Raw genomic sequence first — 16,307 nt, forward strand, 5'->3', positions numbered from 1 at the left:
GCCTCGTGGGTCCCCTGGACCTCCACCGACCTCAACTCCAACTCTATATATTCACATTCAGGAAGAAAAAAATCAAGGAGAAGGATTCATCACGTTTTACGATATGGAGCCGCCGCCAAGCCCTGTTCTTCCTGGGGAGGGCTAATCTGGAGTCCGTTCGGGGCTCCGAAGAGGGGAATCCATCGCCATTGTCATCATCAACCATCCTCCATCACCAATTTCATGATGCTCATTGCTGTGCATGAGTAATCCCATCGTAGGCTTGCTGGACGGTGATGGGTTGGATGATATTTACGATGTAATCGAGTTATTTTTGTTAGGGTTTGATCCCTAGTATCCATTATGTTCTAAGATTGATGTTGCTATGACTTTGCCATGCTTAATGCTTGTCACGAGGGCCCGAGTGCCATGATTTCATATTTGAACCTATTATATTTTAATGAATATATGTGAGTTCTTGATCCTATCTTACAAGTTATAGTCACCTACTACGTGTTATGATCCGGCAAACTCCGGAGTGACAATAGTCGTGACACTTCCCAGTGATGACCGTAGTTTGAGGAGTTCATGTATTTGCTAAGTGCTAATGCTTTGGTCCTACTCTATTAAAAGGAGGCCTTAATATCCCTTAGTTTCCAATAAGACCCTGCTGCCACAGGAGGGTAGGACAAAAGATGTCATGCAAGTTCTTTTCCATAAGCACGTATGACTATATTCGGAATACATGCCTACAGTACATTGATGAACTGGAGCTAGTTCTGTTTCACCCTATGTTATAACTGTTGCATGATGAATTGCATATGATAATTATCCATCATTGATCTATTGCCTACGAGCTCGTTTCGTATTGATTTTTGTTTATTTAATTCTCCGTTGCCACTATTACGATTGCTACGAAACTGCTACTGTTACTTTTGCCACTGTTACTGTTACTTCCATACTACTTTGCTACTAAATAATTTGCCGCAGATATTAAGTCTTTCAGGCGTGGTTGAATTGACAACTCAGCTGGTAATACTTGAGAATATTCTTTGGCTTCCCTTGTGTCGAATCAATAAATTTGGGTTGAATACTCTACCCTCGAAAACTGTTGCGATCCCCTATACTTGTGGGTTATCAAGACCTTTTTCTGGCACCGTTGCCGGGAAGGGTAGGACAAAATATGTCATGCAAGTTCTTTTCCATAAGCACGTATGACTATATTCAGAATATATGCCTACATTACATTGATGAACTGGAGCTAGTTCTGTGTCACCCTATGTTATAAATGTTGCATGATGGATTGCATCCGACATAATTATCCATCATTGATCCATTGCCTACGAGCTCATTTCATATTGATCTTTGTTTAGTTACTTCTCTGTTGCCACTGTTACAATTGCTACGAAACTGCTACTGTTACTTTTGCCACCGTTACAGTTACCTCCATACTACTTTGCTACTAAATACTTTGCTGCAGATATTAAGTCTTTCAGGTGTGGTTGAATTGACAACTCAGCTGCTAATACTTGAGATTATTCTCTGGCTCCCCTTGTGCCGAATCAATAAATTTGGGTCAAATACTCTACCCTCGAAAACTATTGGGATCCCCTATACTTGTGGGTTATCAAGACCTTTTTCTGGGGCCGTTGCCGGGGAGCATAGCTCTATTCTCTGAGTCACTTGGGATTTATATCTATTGATCACTATGAAGAATTTGAAAGATCAAATAACCAAGATTCTTCCCTCAATTATGAGGGGAGGTAAGGAACTGCCATCTAGCTCTGCACTCGATTCGCCTTCTATTTTAAGTAACTTGCGACACCTACAGCTGCTATTGATTCTGATATGTCACATGTTATTGATGATGCCACTTCTATTATGCATGATGCTTATGATGATACTACTTCTCTCCTTGATAAACTGTGCCACTAGGTGAATTTCTTGATGAACAACTTGCTAGGGTTAGAGAGAATGAAATTACTAAAACTGATGATATTAATGAAAGTGATGATGAAGATTCTCCCCCAAGATATGAATTGCCTGTTGTACCTGAGGGTTATGTTATGGATGAAGAAACTGCTAGAGACTTTCTTGCTTGCAATGATAGATGTGATCTTAAGAAACTGTTAGCTAAGCTAAAAGAAAAGTCTTTGAATGCTAGAATGAAATATGACCCTACTTTTGCTACTTCACCTATCCGTGTTACTGATAAGGATTATGAATTCTCTGTCAATCCTGAGTTAATTACTTTGGTTGAATCTGATCCTTTCTATGGCTATGTATCTGAAACTGTTGTGGCACATCTCACTAAATTGAATGATATACCCACCCTATTCACTCATGAGGAAAAAATTCGCTATTACTATATCCTTAAATTGTTTCCTTTCTCACTAAAGGGTGATGCTAAGATATGGTTTAATTCTCTTGCTCCTGGTTGTGTGCGTAGTCCCCAGGATATGATTTACTACTTCTCTGCAAAATATTTCCCTGCTCATAAGAAACAAGCTGCCTTGCGAGAAATATTTAATTTTGTGCAAATTGAAGAAGAGAGTCTCCCACAAGCTTGGGGGAGGCTTCTCTGATTACTTAATGCTTTGCCTGATCATCCTATCAAGAAAAATGAAAAACTTGATATCTTTTATAATGGACTGACCGATGCATACAGAGACCACCTGGATAGTTGTGCTTGTTGTGTTTTCAGGGAAAGAACTGTTGAGCAAGCTGAATTGCTATTGAATAATATAGTGAGTAATGATAATTATTGGACACTTCCTGAACCAACTCCTAAGCCAAATCCAAAGAAAAGAGGTATTGTATTTCTCAGTCCTGAAGATATGCAAGAGGCAAAGAAATCTATGAAAGAAAAAGGTATTAAAGTTGAAGATATTAAGAATTTACCACCTATTGAAGAGATACATGGTCTTGATAACCCGACACAGGTAGTAAAGGTAAATTCTCTATATAGATTTGATAAGTGTGAAATCCCATCTACTAAGTTTGCTAGTCAATGCCTGGATGAGTTTGATGATTTTATTGTTAAACAAGAAAACTTCAATGCTTACGTTAGTAGACAATTGAAACGTAATTCTTATATGGTTGAACACTTGAGTGATTATATATCTAGAGTTAAAGGTGACCTTAAGCTTATTAGTAAACATGCTTCCATGGTTACCACTCAAGTAGAACAAGTACTTAAGGCACAAGATGATTTTCTCAAGAATTAAATAATAAGAACAATGATAACATTGTTAGAGTTATGACTAGAGGTGGTAAAATGACCCAGGAACCTTTGTATCCTGAGGGCCATCCTAAGAGAATTGAGCATGATTCTCAGAGAACTAATGTTGATGCACCTAGTCCTTCTAAGAAAAAGAAAAAGAAAAATGATAGGACTTTGCATGCTTCTAGTGAACCTGTTATAGACACACCTAAGAATCCCAATGATATTTCTATTTCTGACGCTGAGACACAATTCGGTGATGAACATGAACCTAGTGATAATGTTAATGATGATGTTCATGTTGATGCTCAACCTAGTAATAATAATGATGTAGAGATTGAACCTATTGTTGATCTTGATAACCCACAATCAAAGAATCAACGTTGTGATAAGAGAGACTTCGTTGCTAGGAAGCACAGTAAAGAAAGAGAACCATGGGTTTAGAAACCCATGCCTTTTCCTCCTAAGCCGTCCAAGAAAAAGGATGACGAGGATTTTGAGCACTTTGCTGAAATGATTAGACCTATCTTCTTGCGTATGTGTTTGACTGATATGCTTAAAATGAATATCTATGCTAAGTATATGAAAGATATTGTTACAAATAAAAGAAAGATACCGAAAGCTAAAATTTGCACCATGCTTGCTAATTATACATTCAAGGGTGGAATACCAAAGAAACTAGGAGATTCAAGAGTACCAACTATACCATGCTCCATTAAAAGAAACTATGTTAAAAGTGCTTTATGTGATCTTGGAGCCGGTGCTAGTGTTATGCCTTTCTCCTTGTATCGTAGACTTGATTTGAATAAGTTGACACCTACTGAAATCTCTTTGCAAATGGTTGGTAAATCAACTGCTATACCCATCGGTATTTGTGAGGATGTGCCCATTGTGGTTGCAAACGTTACTATTTTAACGGACTTTGTTATTCTTGATATTCCCGAAGGTGACAGTTTGTCGATCATCCTTGGTAGACCTTTTCTAAATACTGCAGGGGCTGTTATTGATTGCAACAAAGGCAATGTCACTTTTCATGTTAATGGTAATGAGCATACGGTACGCTTTCGGAAGAAGCAACCTCAAGTTCATAGTATCAATTCTATTGGAAAAATTTCAACTATTACTATATTACGGTACGCTTTCGGAAGAAGCAACCTCAAGTTCATAGTATCAATTCTATTGGAAAAATTTCAACTATTACTATTGGAGGTTTTGAATTCCCTCTTCCTACTGTCAAAAAGAAATATGATATTCTTATTGTTGGGGACATGCATATCCCCGTTGAGGTAACCTAGTGCTATTCGAAAATTGTACGGTTTCATGTTATTTGGAAGAAGTTTGTTAACAAGACTTGATCAACCTTGTTAGTGGATTCCTTTTGATGAGCATGAGATGGATGAAGTTATAAAGGCACAACCTTCTGTACCCTCCTTTCACTTTCTGTTATTTAGAATAAATAAAGCAAAAATAGTATTTTTCGTCTGTTTTCTGAATTATCCTTGCAATAAAAAATACCACAGAAATAAATGTTCTCCAAATGCCCTGAAAATTGGATATGATTTTTTATAGAATATTTAAGAATTTCTGGCACTTAGAACACACCAAGGGACCCACCATTTAACCACGAGGTTGGAGGGCGCGCCCTACCCCCTCCACTTATTCCAGCACCCACACACTTCGTCTTCCTCCAGAAAAAATCATCCTGTAGCTCAAACTCGTGTTCTTGCTCGTTTTGATGCCGTTCTCGATCTCCTTGCTCCAAGCTCCATTCACAAAACTGCTTTAGGGGATTGTTCTTTGGTATGTGACTCCTCCAATGGTGCAATTAGTTTTTGTTCTAGTGCTTTATTTATGGCAAATCTTTGCTGCCAAGGTGACCCTGTTCTTGAGCTTGCATGTCAAATTTATATGGTCCAAAGTAGTCTTGATGCATGATATAGTCTCTAGGCACTTGTGGGAGTTGTTGCTATCAATCTTGTTGAGTTTGGTTCACTTTTATTTTGAGTCACTAAAAATTTCAAAAAAAAAAATTAGAAGAAAGATGTTTAGGAAAATGTATCAAGGTGGTTCTTCAAGGAAGCAAGCACCGAGGCCTGCGATACATGAATCGGACCTTGAACCATGAAGAGAAGCTCCAACGCGGCCTTGCAAATGGTCGTCAGATGAATTTATGAACCCAGCTGGCTTCAAGGATGAATTTGATGAGTATGTGCGTAATGCTGATCTTGAGGACTTCGTATCAGATAAGTGCCGCCAGTACTATCACCTCACCGATTCCTTTGTGCGGAGTTTTAACTTTTCATCTAAGCGCAACACTCACACTGTTTTATTTGACCTCTAAGATAAATCTTATACCATGGACCTTGAAGATTTTAGCACTGCTTGTAAAATCCCACAGTGGGGCATCTTTACTGAACCTCACAAATCTGAATATAATGATTTTCTTGATAATATCATTGTGGGAGAAACCAGATATATCACACAAGCTACCATAGGGAGCATTCATTTTCCTTCCATACATTATTTCGCTCTTTTTATAGGTAGATTCATTAACGGTAAAGATGAGCTTTGTCACATGTGCGTCCTAGATCTTAGTGTCCTCAAGAATGCGGTATTAGTTGATAAACGATATAACTTGGGGGCCATTGTTGCACGAAGGTTACATCATAATAGTAGAAATGAAGATTTATTTGGTGGAATTTATGCAACTCATTTAGCTGATTATCTTGGTGTACCTGAAGGAAATATACCCTAGAGGCAATAATAAAGTTATTATTTATATTTCCTTATATCATGATAAATGTTTATTATTCATGCTAGAATTGTATTAATCGGAAACTTAGTACATGTGTGAATACATAGACAAAACATAGTGTCCCTAGTATGCCTCTACTTGACTAGCTCATTAATCAAAGATGGTTATGTTTCCTAACCATAGACATGTGTTGCCATTTGATGAACGGGATCACATCATTAGGAGAATGATGTGATGGACATGACCCATTCGTTAGCTTAGCATTATGATCGTTACAGTTTCATTGCTACTACTTTCTTCATGACTTATACATGTTCCTCAGACTATGAGATTATGCAACTCCCGAATACCGGAGGAACACCTTGTGTGCTATCAAACGTCACAATGTAAATGGGTGATTATGAAGATGCTCTATAGGTGTCTCCGAAGGTGTTTGTTCGGTTGGCATAGATCGAGATTAGGATTTGTCATTCCGTGTTTTGGAGATGTATCTCTGGGCCCTCTCGGTAATGCTCATCACTATAAGCCTTGCAAGCACTGTGACTAATGAGTTAGTTACGGGATGAAGTATTACGGAACGAATAAAGAGACTTGCCGGTAAAAAGATTGAACTAGGTATGATGATACCGACGATCGAATCTCGGGCAAGTAACATACCGATGACAAAGGGAACAATGTATGTTGTTATGCAGTTTGACCGATAAAGATCTTTGTAGAATATGTAGGAGCCAATATGAGCATCTAGGTTCTGCTATTGGTTATTGACCGGGATGTGTCTCGGTCATGTCTACATAGTTCTCGAACCCGTAGGGTCCACACGCTTAACGTTTGATGATGATCTGTATTATGAGTTATGTGATTTGATGACCGAAGTTTGTTCGGAGTCCTGGATGATATCATGGACATGACGAGGAGTCTCGAAATAGTTGAGACATAAAGATCGATATATTGGAAGGCTATATTCGGACATCGGAAAGGTTCTGAGTGATTCGGGTATTTTTCGGAGTACCGGGGAGTTACGGGAATTCACCGGAGAAGTAATGGGCCTTATTGGGCTTTAGTGGAGAGATGGGAGAAGGGTCAAGAGGTGGCGCGCACCTCCCCCTGCCCAACCCGAATTGGACAAGGGGTGGGGGCGCAACCCCCTTTTCTTCTCCCTCTCCCTCTCTTTGCTTCTCTCCTACTCCGAATAGGAAAGGGAATCTTACTAGGACTTGGGAGTCCTAGTAGGACTCCCTATGCTTGGTGCACCCCCTAGGTCGGCCGCCTCCTCCCTCCCTCCTTTATATATGGGGGAGGGGAGCACCCCAAGGACACACAAGTTGATCTTTAGCCGTGTGCGGTGCCCCCTCCAAAGTTTTCCACCTCGGTCATATCGCCGTGCTTAGGCGAAGCCCTGCGCCGGTAACTTCATCGTCACCGTCACCATGCCGTCGTGCTGACGGAACTCTCCCTCGGCCTCAACTGGATCTAGAGTTTGAGGGACATCACCGAACTGAATGTGTGCAGATCACGGAGGTGCCGTGTGTTCGGTACTTGATCGGTTGGATCACGAAGACGTTCGAATACATCAACCGCGTTACTTAAAGCTTCCGCTTTAGGTCTATGAGGGTACGTGGACACACTCTCCCCTCTCGTTGCTATGCATCACCTAGACAGATCTTGCGTGATCGTAAGATTTTTTTTGAAATTACCGCGTTCCCCAATAGTGGTATTAGAGCCAGGTCTATGCGTAGATGTTATATGCATGAGTAGAACACAAGTGAGTTATGGGCGATAATAGTCATAATGCTTACCACCAATGTCTTACTTTGATTCGGCGGTATTGTTGGATGAAGCAGCCCGGACAAACATTACATGACCGCATTCATGAGACTGGTTCTACCGACGTGCTTTTGCACAAAGGTGGCTGGCAGGTGTCTGTTTCTCCAACTTTAGTTGAATCGAGTTTGACTACGGCCAGTCCTTGTTGAAGGTTAAAACAGCACACTTGACAAAAAATCATTGTGGTTTTGATGCGTAGATAAGAATGGTTCTTGCTAGAAGCCCGTAGCAACCACGTAAAACTTGCAACAACAAAGTAGAGGACGTCTAACTTGTTTTTGCCGGGCTTGCTGTGATGTGATATGGTTAAGGCATGATGTGATATAAATTGTTGTATGAGATGATCATGTTTTGTAACAAAGTTATCGGCAATTGGCAGGAGCCATATGGTTGTCGCTTTATTGTATGCAATGCAATTGCCATGTAATCACTACAAGAAATATGTCAACTTGTGACCACCACTATTGGTCACTGAATGGTCACTATTTTCAATTTGTGACCTTTTTGTGACCAAAAACATAAGGTCAAAAGCTGGCCGTCGTTAACTGACTATAACGACCTTCCTTCTGGAATGGTCGTAGATGTTTATGACCAAAAAAAGGTCGTAGATTTAATGACCAATTATTTTGGTCACTAGCAATCCTACCACACCACGTCAGATCCACCGTGGCAAGCTGACATGGGAGAATTACGACCAAATGAAAAGGTCGTAAAATAGAATCAGCCCGGTCCATTTCAGCCGTCTACATGGGCCAAGCCCAATAATTCGGCCCATTTAATTTTTTCTCTCTTTATTTTGCTTATGTGCATGGGCCTGGCCCAATAATGTGGCCTTTTATTTTCTGGGAATGGATCCTTTTTCTGATGAATTTTTTTATAGTCCACTATTGTTTTGGGCCACAGCCTTTTTAATCTAGTTCGAATTTGGGCCTTGGCCTTTTTATTTTCTGTTATGCAGCCTTTTTTTTTCTTACAGTCATTTCTTTTTTTAGGCCCAAGCCTTTTTGGTCTAATTCTTGTTTGGGCCTTGGCCTTTTTAGAGCCCAGGTTCTCATTTTGCATAACTATAAACAGAAAGGCCCAGGTGCACAAGTGATCCACAAGCCCAGGTGCACAAGTGATCCACATAACTTCACAGAAAATAAACATAGGTTCACAGCTCCACAGGTTCACATCAAGTGATCACATAACTTCACAGGATCACATAACTTCACAGCTCGCAGGTTCAAACAGCAAAATGCAACAAAATGCAACAAAATGCAATAGCTCAACTACCTCAGCTCAGCTCAATTCAAAATGCACAGGTTCACAGCTCAACTACCTTAGCTCAACTACCTTAGCTCCAGGTTCACAGCTCAAAGACAAAGAGGTTCAAAGACAAACTACACAACCATCAAACTGCCTTAGCTCCAAAGAGAGCCATCAAGTGGGCTAACTTCTCTTCCTGTTCTTGAGACTTCTTGTGCAGCAGCTCAAGTTCCTTGTCGCGTGCAGCTTCAGATTCTGCCGCCTTCATCTTGATTGCTGCCAATTCTTCTTGCACCACTTCAGCTTGAAGCTCGGACCTCTCCAGGTTCTGCTCAAGGTCACGAACATGAGCAGCCACTTCAATAGTTGCTTTGCGGGAGTTGTTCCTAGATGACTGGAGCCCAACATTCGTGAGGAATGTGCTTTGCTTGACAAATTTCAACAGCACTTCTTCGACAATTTGAATAGTAGACTTTGGCTCTTCACCTTTCGGTGCCGGCGCGTCCTTCATTTTTTCCATCTCAATCTAGCATATGGAGGAAAATGATAGGCATTAGTGGAGAAACCAAACCAGCACACAAATGGATTATTTGAAGTAACCAAACCGGCACACAAAATCTATACAAGAAGATGATGACTAGTGACCTAGAGACATGCAATTGGAACAATATGACCTCTTTATTAAGCCTAGAATGGTGGTTCTATATAAGATGGCTTCCCGACTAACATTCAGATCAAATTTCATCATATCATAAAAAATGCAACAAATAGCTACAACATGTTCTGATATCTTTGTTGAACTATCAAACAACATCAAAGCATGGAACACAGTGTGTGTGAATCAAACAACATGGAACTATCTTCATTAAGCTGTTCTGATATCTTGATTAAGCCTAGCATGGAACTATAAACATGGAACTATCAAACAACATCAAAGCATGGAACAACGTCAAAGCTGGCTGTGAATCAAACAACATCAAATCATCAAAGCATCAAACAGCATCAAAGCTGGCTGTGAATCAAACAGGGCATGGACAAAGCATGGAGTGACTTACTATAGCAGTCTTGACTAGCTCCGAAAACCCGTGCTTCTTGCTGTTGTGGGTGGCCTTAAACAAGTCAATCGCAGACAGCTCCTCACCCTTACGCTCTTCTTTCTGAAATGTTTTTCAATAAAAATCAAAATGTTATTCAGCAAGAATCAGAAATGTTATTCAACGAGGATCAAACGGTAAGGTCTCTAGAGAAAAGTTCTCACATTGGCAAAAATGTGTGTTGTGTAGTGCCTGGAACCAGTTCTCTGATTGTACATGACTTTTTCTTGATTCATCTTGTTTGATACACAGGTTTCCTACAAAAAAGCATACTGTCAGCATGATCATGTGCAGAACATAAATCATCAAACAAAGCAGAGACAAACCTTGTGTCTTGGGGTAGACCACATCTCCACCAGAGCTTGCCATTCACCATCCGTCAGACCAGGCACCGGAGACTTAATGCTGACTTTATTTGCAGCTACAGTATCAAAATACTTCTTCTTGATCTGATGGCGTCTGTTCTTTGAATTTTTCTATAGAATATCTTTGCACGCGGTCTTGATGGTGTCCGAGTCCGTGTTCATCTCAAAATTTGCCTACCAAGACAACAAACAAGGTAGGAACAATATTAGTGATCATGCATAGGTGTAACATAAAATAGATAGCACATTAACTATGAAACAAGTAGCTTACAACAACTTTCCCAATGTAGTTCTCCAATAGACTAGCATTTTTTTTGTATAGCTTGAAGTGAGGAAGAACCGGAAGATGGCTTCTTGCAACGAGTCCACACTCAGAAGCAAGCTTTGCTGACTGCAGAGGCTTCTCTGGACGCTTCATCCCTTCGGCAATTTGGATAGGCACCTTGCTACCAAGCGACTTGGTGATCCTCTCTAGCCCTTTGCCCTTTCTAAGTCTAGTCTTGGTAGTCATTGCATCTGAAAATGAAATTGAACTCATAAATTAGAATAGAAATTGACAAATGCAGGAATCGACAAAAGCATACATGATCATTCCATTTGGAAAATGCACTAGTAAAAGATAGCATTGCAAAGGTCAACTTGCCTGATTGAAGCACAAGCTGTTGTTCTTCTTCATTGATGACAACATTCCTGTCAATAGAAGGTGCAACAGGGCTGAGGTCTGTGTGGACAGTGCCTGCTTCATCAATGCAGATGGTTCCTCCTTCATCTAGGCAGACAGTGCCACTTCCATCCATGCTGAGAGTGGTTCCTTCATCCATGGGCGACAACTCATCACCCATTTGCACCAAGGTCTCAGAGTCGATGTGCAACAGACTTTCCTGATGGCCCGTCACAGTCGCCATCTTTGCTTTCTGCCTTGTGACTCTATCAAGGGCAGGTTCATCAGGTTCCAGGATCCTCTTTTTTTGTCTTGGAGCTGGGGCCATCACCCTTCCTGGAGGCATTGCAGCAGATGTTTCTGATCTCTTCTTCTTCTTGCTGGCTGTCTTCTTAACACCAGGCCTCTTCGTCCTAGATTCCTTCAGTGCCTCGTATAAACAGCACGGAAAAAACATTAGATCACAAGAGAAATATGTGAGCACAAGGAATAACATAGCATAAAAGAACCCCAACCCTCCAAGCAAGACAGAGTTTGCACCTTAACAGTCTTGTTCACTACAACATCATCCACTTCTTCTCCATCAATAACTTCATCCTCCTTAGGATTGTACTCTGGGTCATCATTGATAACTCCACTACCTTCTTGAACCTCATCACTTCTACCTTCTTGTACACCATTTGTTTTCCTAATCATCGACGCTATTGCACCGATGCTAAGGGACTGGAACATCCGATTGTTCCTCATGATATTTCTAGCCCTAACCTTCTCGTACTCGGTGAGAGGCTCTTCTTTGCATGACAAAGGAAACATAACTATTAGGTGAATGTTTGGAATGCATGGACAGACAACCAAACATATCTTATGAAATTTTATTATCATTTAATCCAAGTTATTCAGGTAAGAAAGACTAACAGCACACAAGCACAATTAAGCCAGCTTATTCAGATTGCAGCAATACATCTCACTTAGCATATTAAGACACAGATTTTATGAAACTGACAGTATAACCACAAGGAGCAAGTTGCATACCAACGGTTGGCCTCATGTTTGACCTTATTATCCTTGCCATGGATGATCTTGAGGTGGTGCTTGCAAAATAGAATAAACAACAATCAGATACAATAGGCACAAAGTAAAATGATGCACTTGTATCAATAAAGGAAAGCATTTGGACCATCATGCACATACATGTAATACATGTGAAACAAACTTGATGGATCAACAATACAGTGATCTAGTGTTATTAATTAAGCAAACATGTAAGTGCACTAAACAAGCATGCATGTACACTAGTAGCAAGTAAGCAAAGTGCATAAGTGCTACTAATACAAGCAAGCAAGCAAGCAAAGTGCTACTGATAGAAACAAGCAAGCACTGAAGGAAATTGAAGAGAAGCAAGCAAGTACTATTGATATAAACCGTAATTAATAAGCAAGCAAGTAGCTTCTTCTCCAAGTTATACTGATACTAGCAAGTACTGCTGATGGAAACCCTAATTAAGCATGTATGCTAGCAAGCAACATGTATGCTAGCAAGCAAGCAACATGAACTAGTGATAGCAAAGTGCTAATGATAGCAAACCCCAGTAGTGCTACTGATAGCAAAGTGCTACAAGCAATCAAGTACATGTTGATACAAACCCTAGTTGCAAGCAAGCAAAGTGCATAAGAGCTACTAATACAAGCAAGCAAGCATGGAAAGTGCTACTGATAGAAACAAGCATAGTGCTATTGATAGAAACAAGCAAGCAAGGAAGGAAATTGAAGCAAGGTTTTTGAGTCGCCGAGTCAAGCCAAGTCGCCAAGGCTACGGCTAGTGGCTTGCTGGCTTGAGTCAGTGACTTGGCTTGATTAGTCGCCCCAAGTTGCCATGGCACAACAGTACATAGAGCAGCAGAGCACATAGATATACATCAGCAGCAGAGCACATATATAGCAAAGAAAATATACTACATCTAAGCAGAGCACATATAGATCCCACCCCGCGCTCTCTTTCCTTCCCCAGTCCCCACATGATCACATATACATCATGTGGTAAATCTGACAATGTCTCGTGCTAGTATTAGTATAGCACAATGGTGTACAGTATCTGATTAGTACTGTGACAACACTATCAGGTACACCATGAATGGCAGATGGACTTAATCATTTAGTATTAGTATAGGTCGCAGGAATGGCAATGTCTCATGCTAGTATTAGTATAGCTCACAGGAATGGCAGATGGACTTAATCATTTAGTAATGAACACCATGAATTAACTAGACCAACCCAGAGAGCATATATCACACCTACATGAACTACTCTAGTAGTACAGTGAGCAGAAAGCTTTCTATATGTAAACCAAAGCATGGCAGGAGCTCACAGGATAGAAACCAAACATGAATGGGAACCTACAAACCCTAGATAGCATGGGAACAACAACTACAGAGCTTTAGATTTAGTGATGACCATAATCAAGAACAAATAACAGAGGGCCACAACAAGCAAAACAAATCGAACACCCAAAAAGAATAACATCCTTGTTCTAGCAAATACAAAACAGAGATAAGGCTTCAAAGGAAGATTTCTCAAAGAACATGTAGCCATTTCTGCAAAGATGCAAATGGATATCAATACTTTACACAATGGCACAACAATTACAACACAATAGCTTACTCCAGGTTCTTATTTAACTCAAGAGGTGGCACTAAATTAGCCAAGTAAATTTAAAAGGAATATGCAATCCAAAACTTTAGTACCTGCTAGGGATTCCAAAGATAAAACTACTACATCATGTTAACTATTAGTATGGCTACAAACAACCTCTTACAGAGATCAACTTCAATGTCATCAAGCAAGAAAATCGCTATGACTACAGATTAACAAAGCATAACAAGGATTAACAAAGCAAATGGCTCTGAAGTAATACACTATGACAAGTAAAGATTAACAAAGCATAACAAGGATTGACAACAGAGGGAGAGGGAGATGGAGATGGACAAAAACCTGCTTTTGTGGTAGCCGTGCTTGAGCTCCTCCTCCTAATGCTGCTCAATGACGTGCATGACAAACAAGGCCATGGATGAGCTGCCACAGGGCATCCACATGACAACACAAAACATCAAGCAACGACATTGACAGGGATGCAAAATCAAAATAGAGCATAAAAAATCTAGATTAAAGAACCACCTCCCCACAAAACCCTAACCCCATGAATCCATCCCCATCTCAAAATCACATTACCAACGACATGAACCCTAACCCCATGAACCCATCCACATCCCCATCCCCATGAAGAAGAACCCTAACCACCAGGAGATCCTAACCCTAACCATCAGGAGATCCTAACCCTGGAAGATGCACCATGAGATCCACCGAACCACCAGAAAATCCTAACCCTAACCATCAGGAGATCCTAACCCTAGAACATCGAGGGGAGTAACTATCGTCGTATTGTAGATGATGCAGCGATGGCTCCTGTCGTAGTCATCGCTCGCGTCTACCCTCTTGTCGCCACCGTCGTCGATGTAGAGGAGCGGAGCGGCGATTCATCGCCAGGGAGCATAGCGGGGCGGGGCGGAGCAAAGGAGGAGGGGCTAGGGTTGCGGGGTGGGGAGAGGGGAGGGGGATTCATCAGGGCTGGGAGGTGGGGAATGGAGGGGTGGAGCAGAGGACGGGCGACGGGGCGGCGCGGAGCAGGGGAGGGAGTGGTCGTCGGCGGGGCGGCTCGGGGCGGGTTCGTCGGGGAGATTTGGGGAGGGGAGGGGTGGCGGGGCGGCACGGAGCGGGGCGACATGAAGCAGGGGAGGGGCGGCGGGGCGGTGCGGAGCTGGGAAGGGGCGACGGGCCGGAGCTGGGTTCGTCGGCACGAAGGTGGGTTCGGCCGCGGAGGTGGGTTGCGGGATGGGGTATGGGGAGTGGGATAGGGTTGCGGGCGGGGGAGGGGAGATTTTGGGAGGGGAGGGGAGGGGATCCCGCGTGTTAGTGGGAGGGGGAGTGGTGGGACCCGCCTGGTAGTGGGAGAGGGAGTGGAGGGAGATTTTGGGAGAGGGAAATTTTGGTGGAGGGAAAATTTTGGTGTGGGAGGGAAATTCTTTTGGGTTTGGGGGTAGAAAAAATAGGTTTTTTGTAAATTTTGTAGAAATCATGGTTAAAATCATAATGAGTAGCTCAAGAAAACGCCGGTATTGCAAGTTTAGTATTTTTGCTAGTTGGTAGGCCACAATTGATGATGTACGTAGAGGTCTCCCATTTTTTTTGATTTTTTACGGTGTTTTCAAAAACCGACCAATTTCGTCGCGGCGGCCGTCCGTGGCTAGGGTTTGAGCCGTGCAAATCTGTTGTCGATTCTGTGATGAAATGCCTACCTGTGAAGCTAAAAAGCATTTTTAGTGAAAATAACGGGCAAGCTATGGAGGACCCGCAGTTCAAATTCCAGCCGGTTCCAACTGAATCGGCCGAAGGTGGTCTGAATTGCCGGGAGTAGCTACGAGGGTCAGAAATGCATGCTTTTTGGCGACTGTCCATAAAATAGGGTCTACTTTGAGATAGACATGGAATGGCGCCGTTTGGGATGACCCTCCTTGTAGCCGCTTCACGAAAAACGCATGTCTTTAGCATTCAAAAAATGAAAAACGGTTTTTCTTGTTAAACAAGTTGGAACCTCGCTTTGGCAACATTGTTTGCCATCACAAGACGGAGGCATGCGCCAAATTTGGGCATATTATCAGAAACTATTCAACGGATGCGGCCATATCATTGCTAGTTTGGCTTGAAAGCCATGAATCTTCGTTCATGGTAGGTCGTTTTTGAGAACACTTTTTCAAGAAAACGCCGGTATTGCAAGTTTAGTATTTTTGCTAGTTGGTAGGCCACATTTGATGATGTGGCACGGAGGTCTCCCATTTTTTTGTTTTTTTTGAATTTTTTACGGTGTTTTCAAAAACCGGCGGATTTCGTCGCGGCGGCCGTCCGTGGCTAGGGTTTGAGCCATGCAAATCTATTGTCGATTCTGTGATGAAATGCCTACCTTGTAGCCGCTTCACGAAAAAACACATGTCTTTAGCATTCAAAAAATGAAAAACGGTTTTTGAAATTTTTACGGTGTTTTCAAAAACCGGTGGATTTCGTCACGGCGGTCGTCCGTGGCTAGGGTTTGAGTCATGTTTTTAGCATTC

The sequence above is a fragment of the Triticum aestivum genome, chromosome 2B (assembly GCF_018294505.1).
Source record: "Triticum aestivum cultivar Chinese Spring chromosome 2B, IWGSC CS RefSeq v2.1, whole genome shotgun sequence".
NCBI lineage: Eukaryota > Viridiplantae > Streptophyta > Magnoliopsida > Poales > Poaceae > Triticum > Triticum aestivum.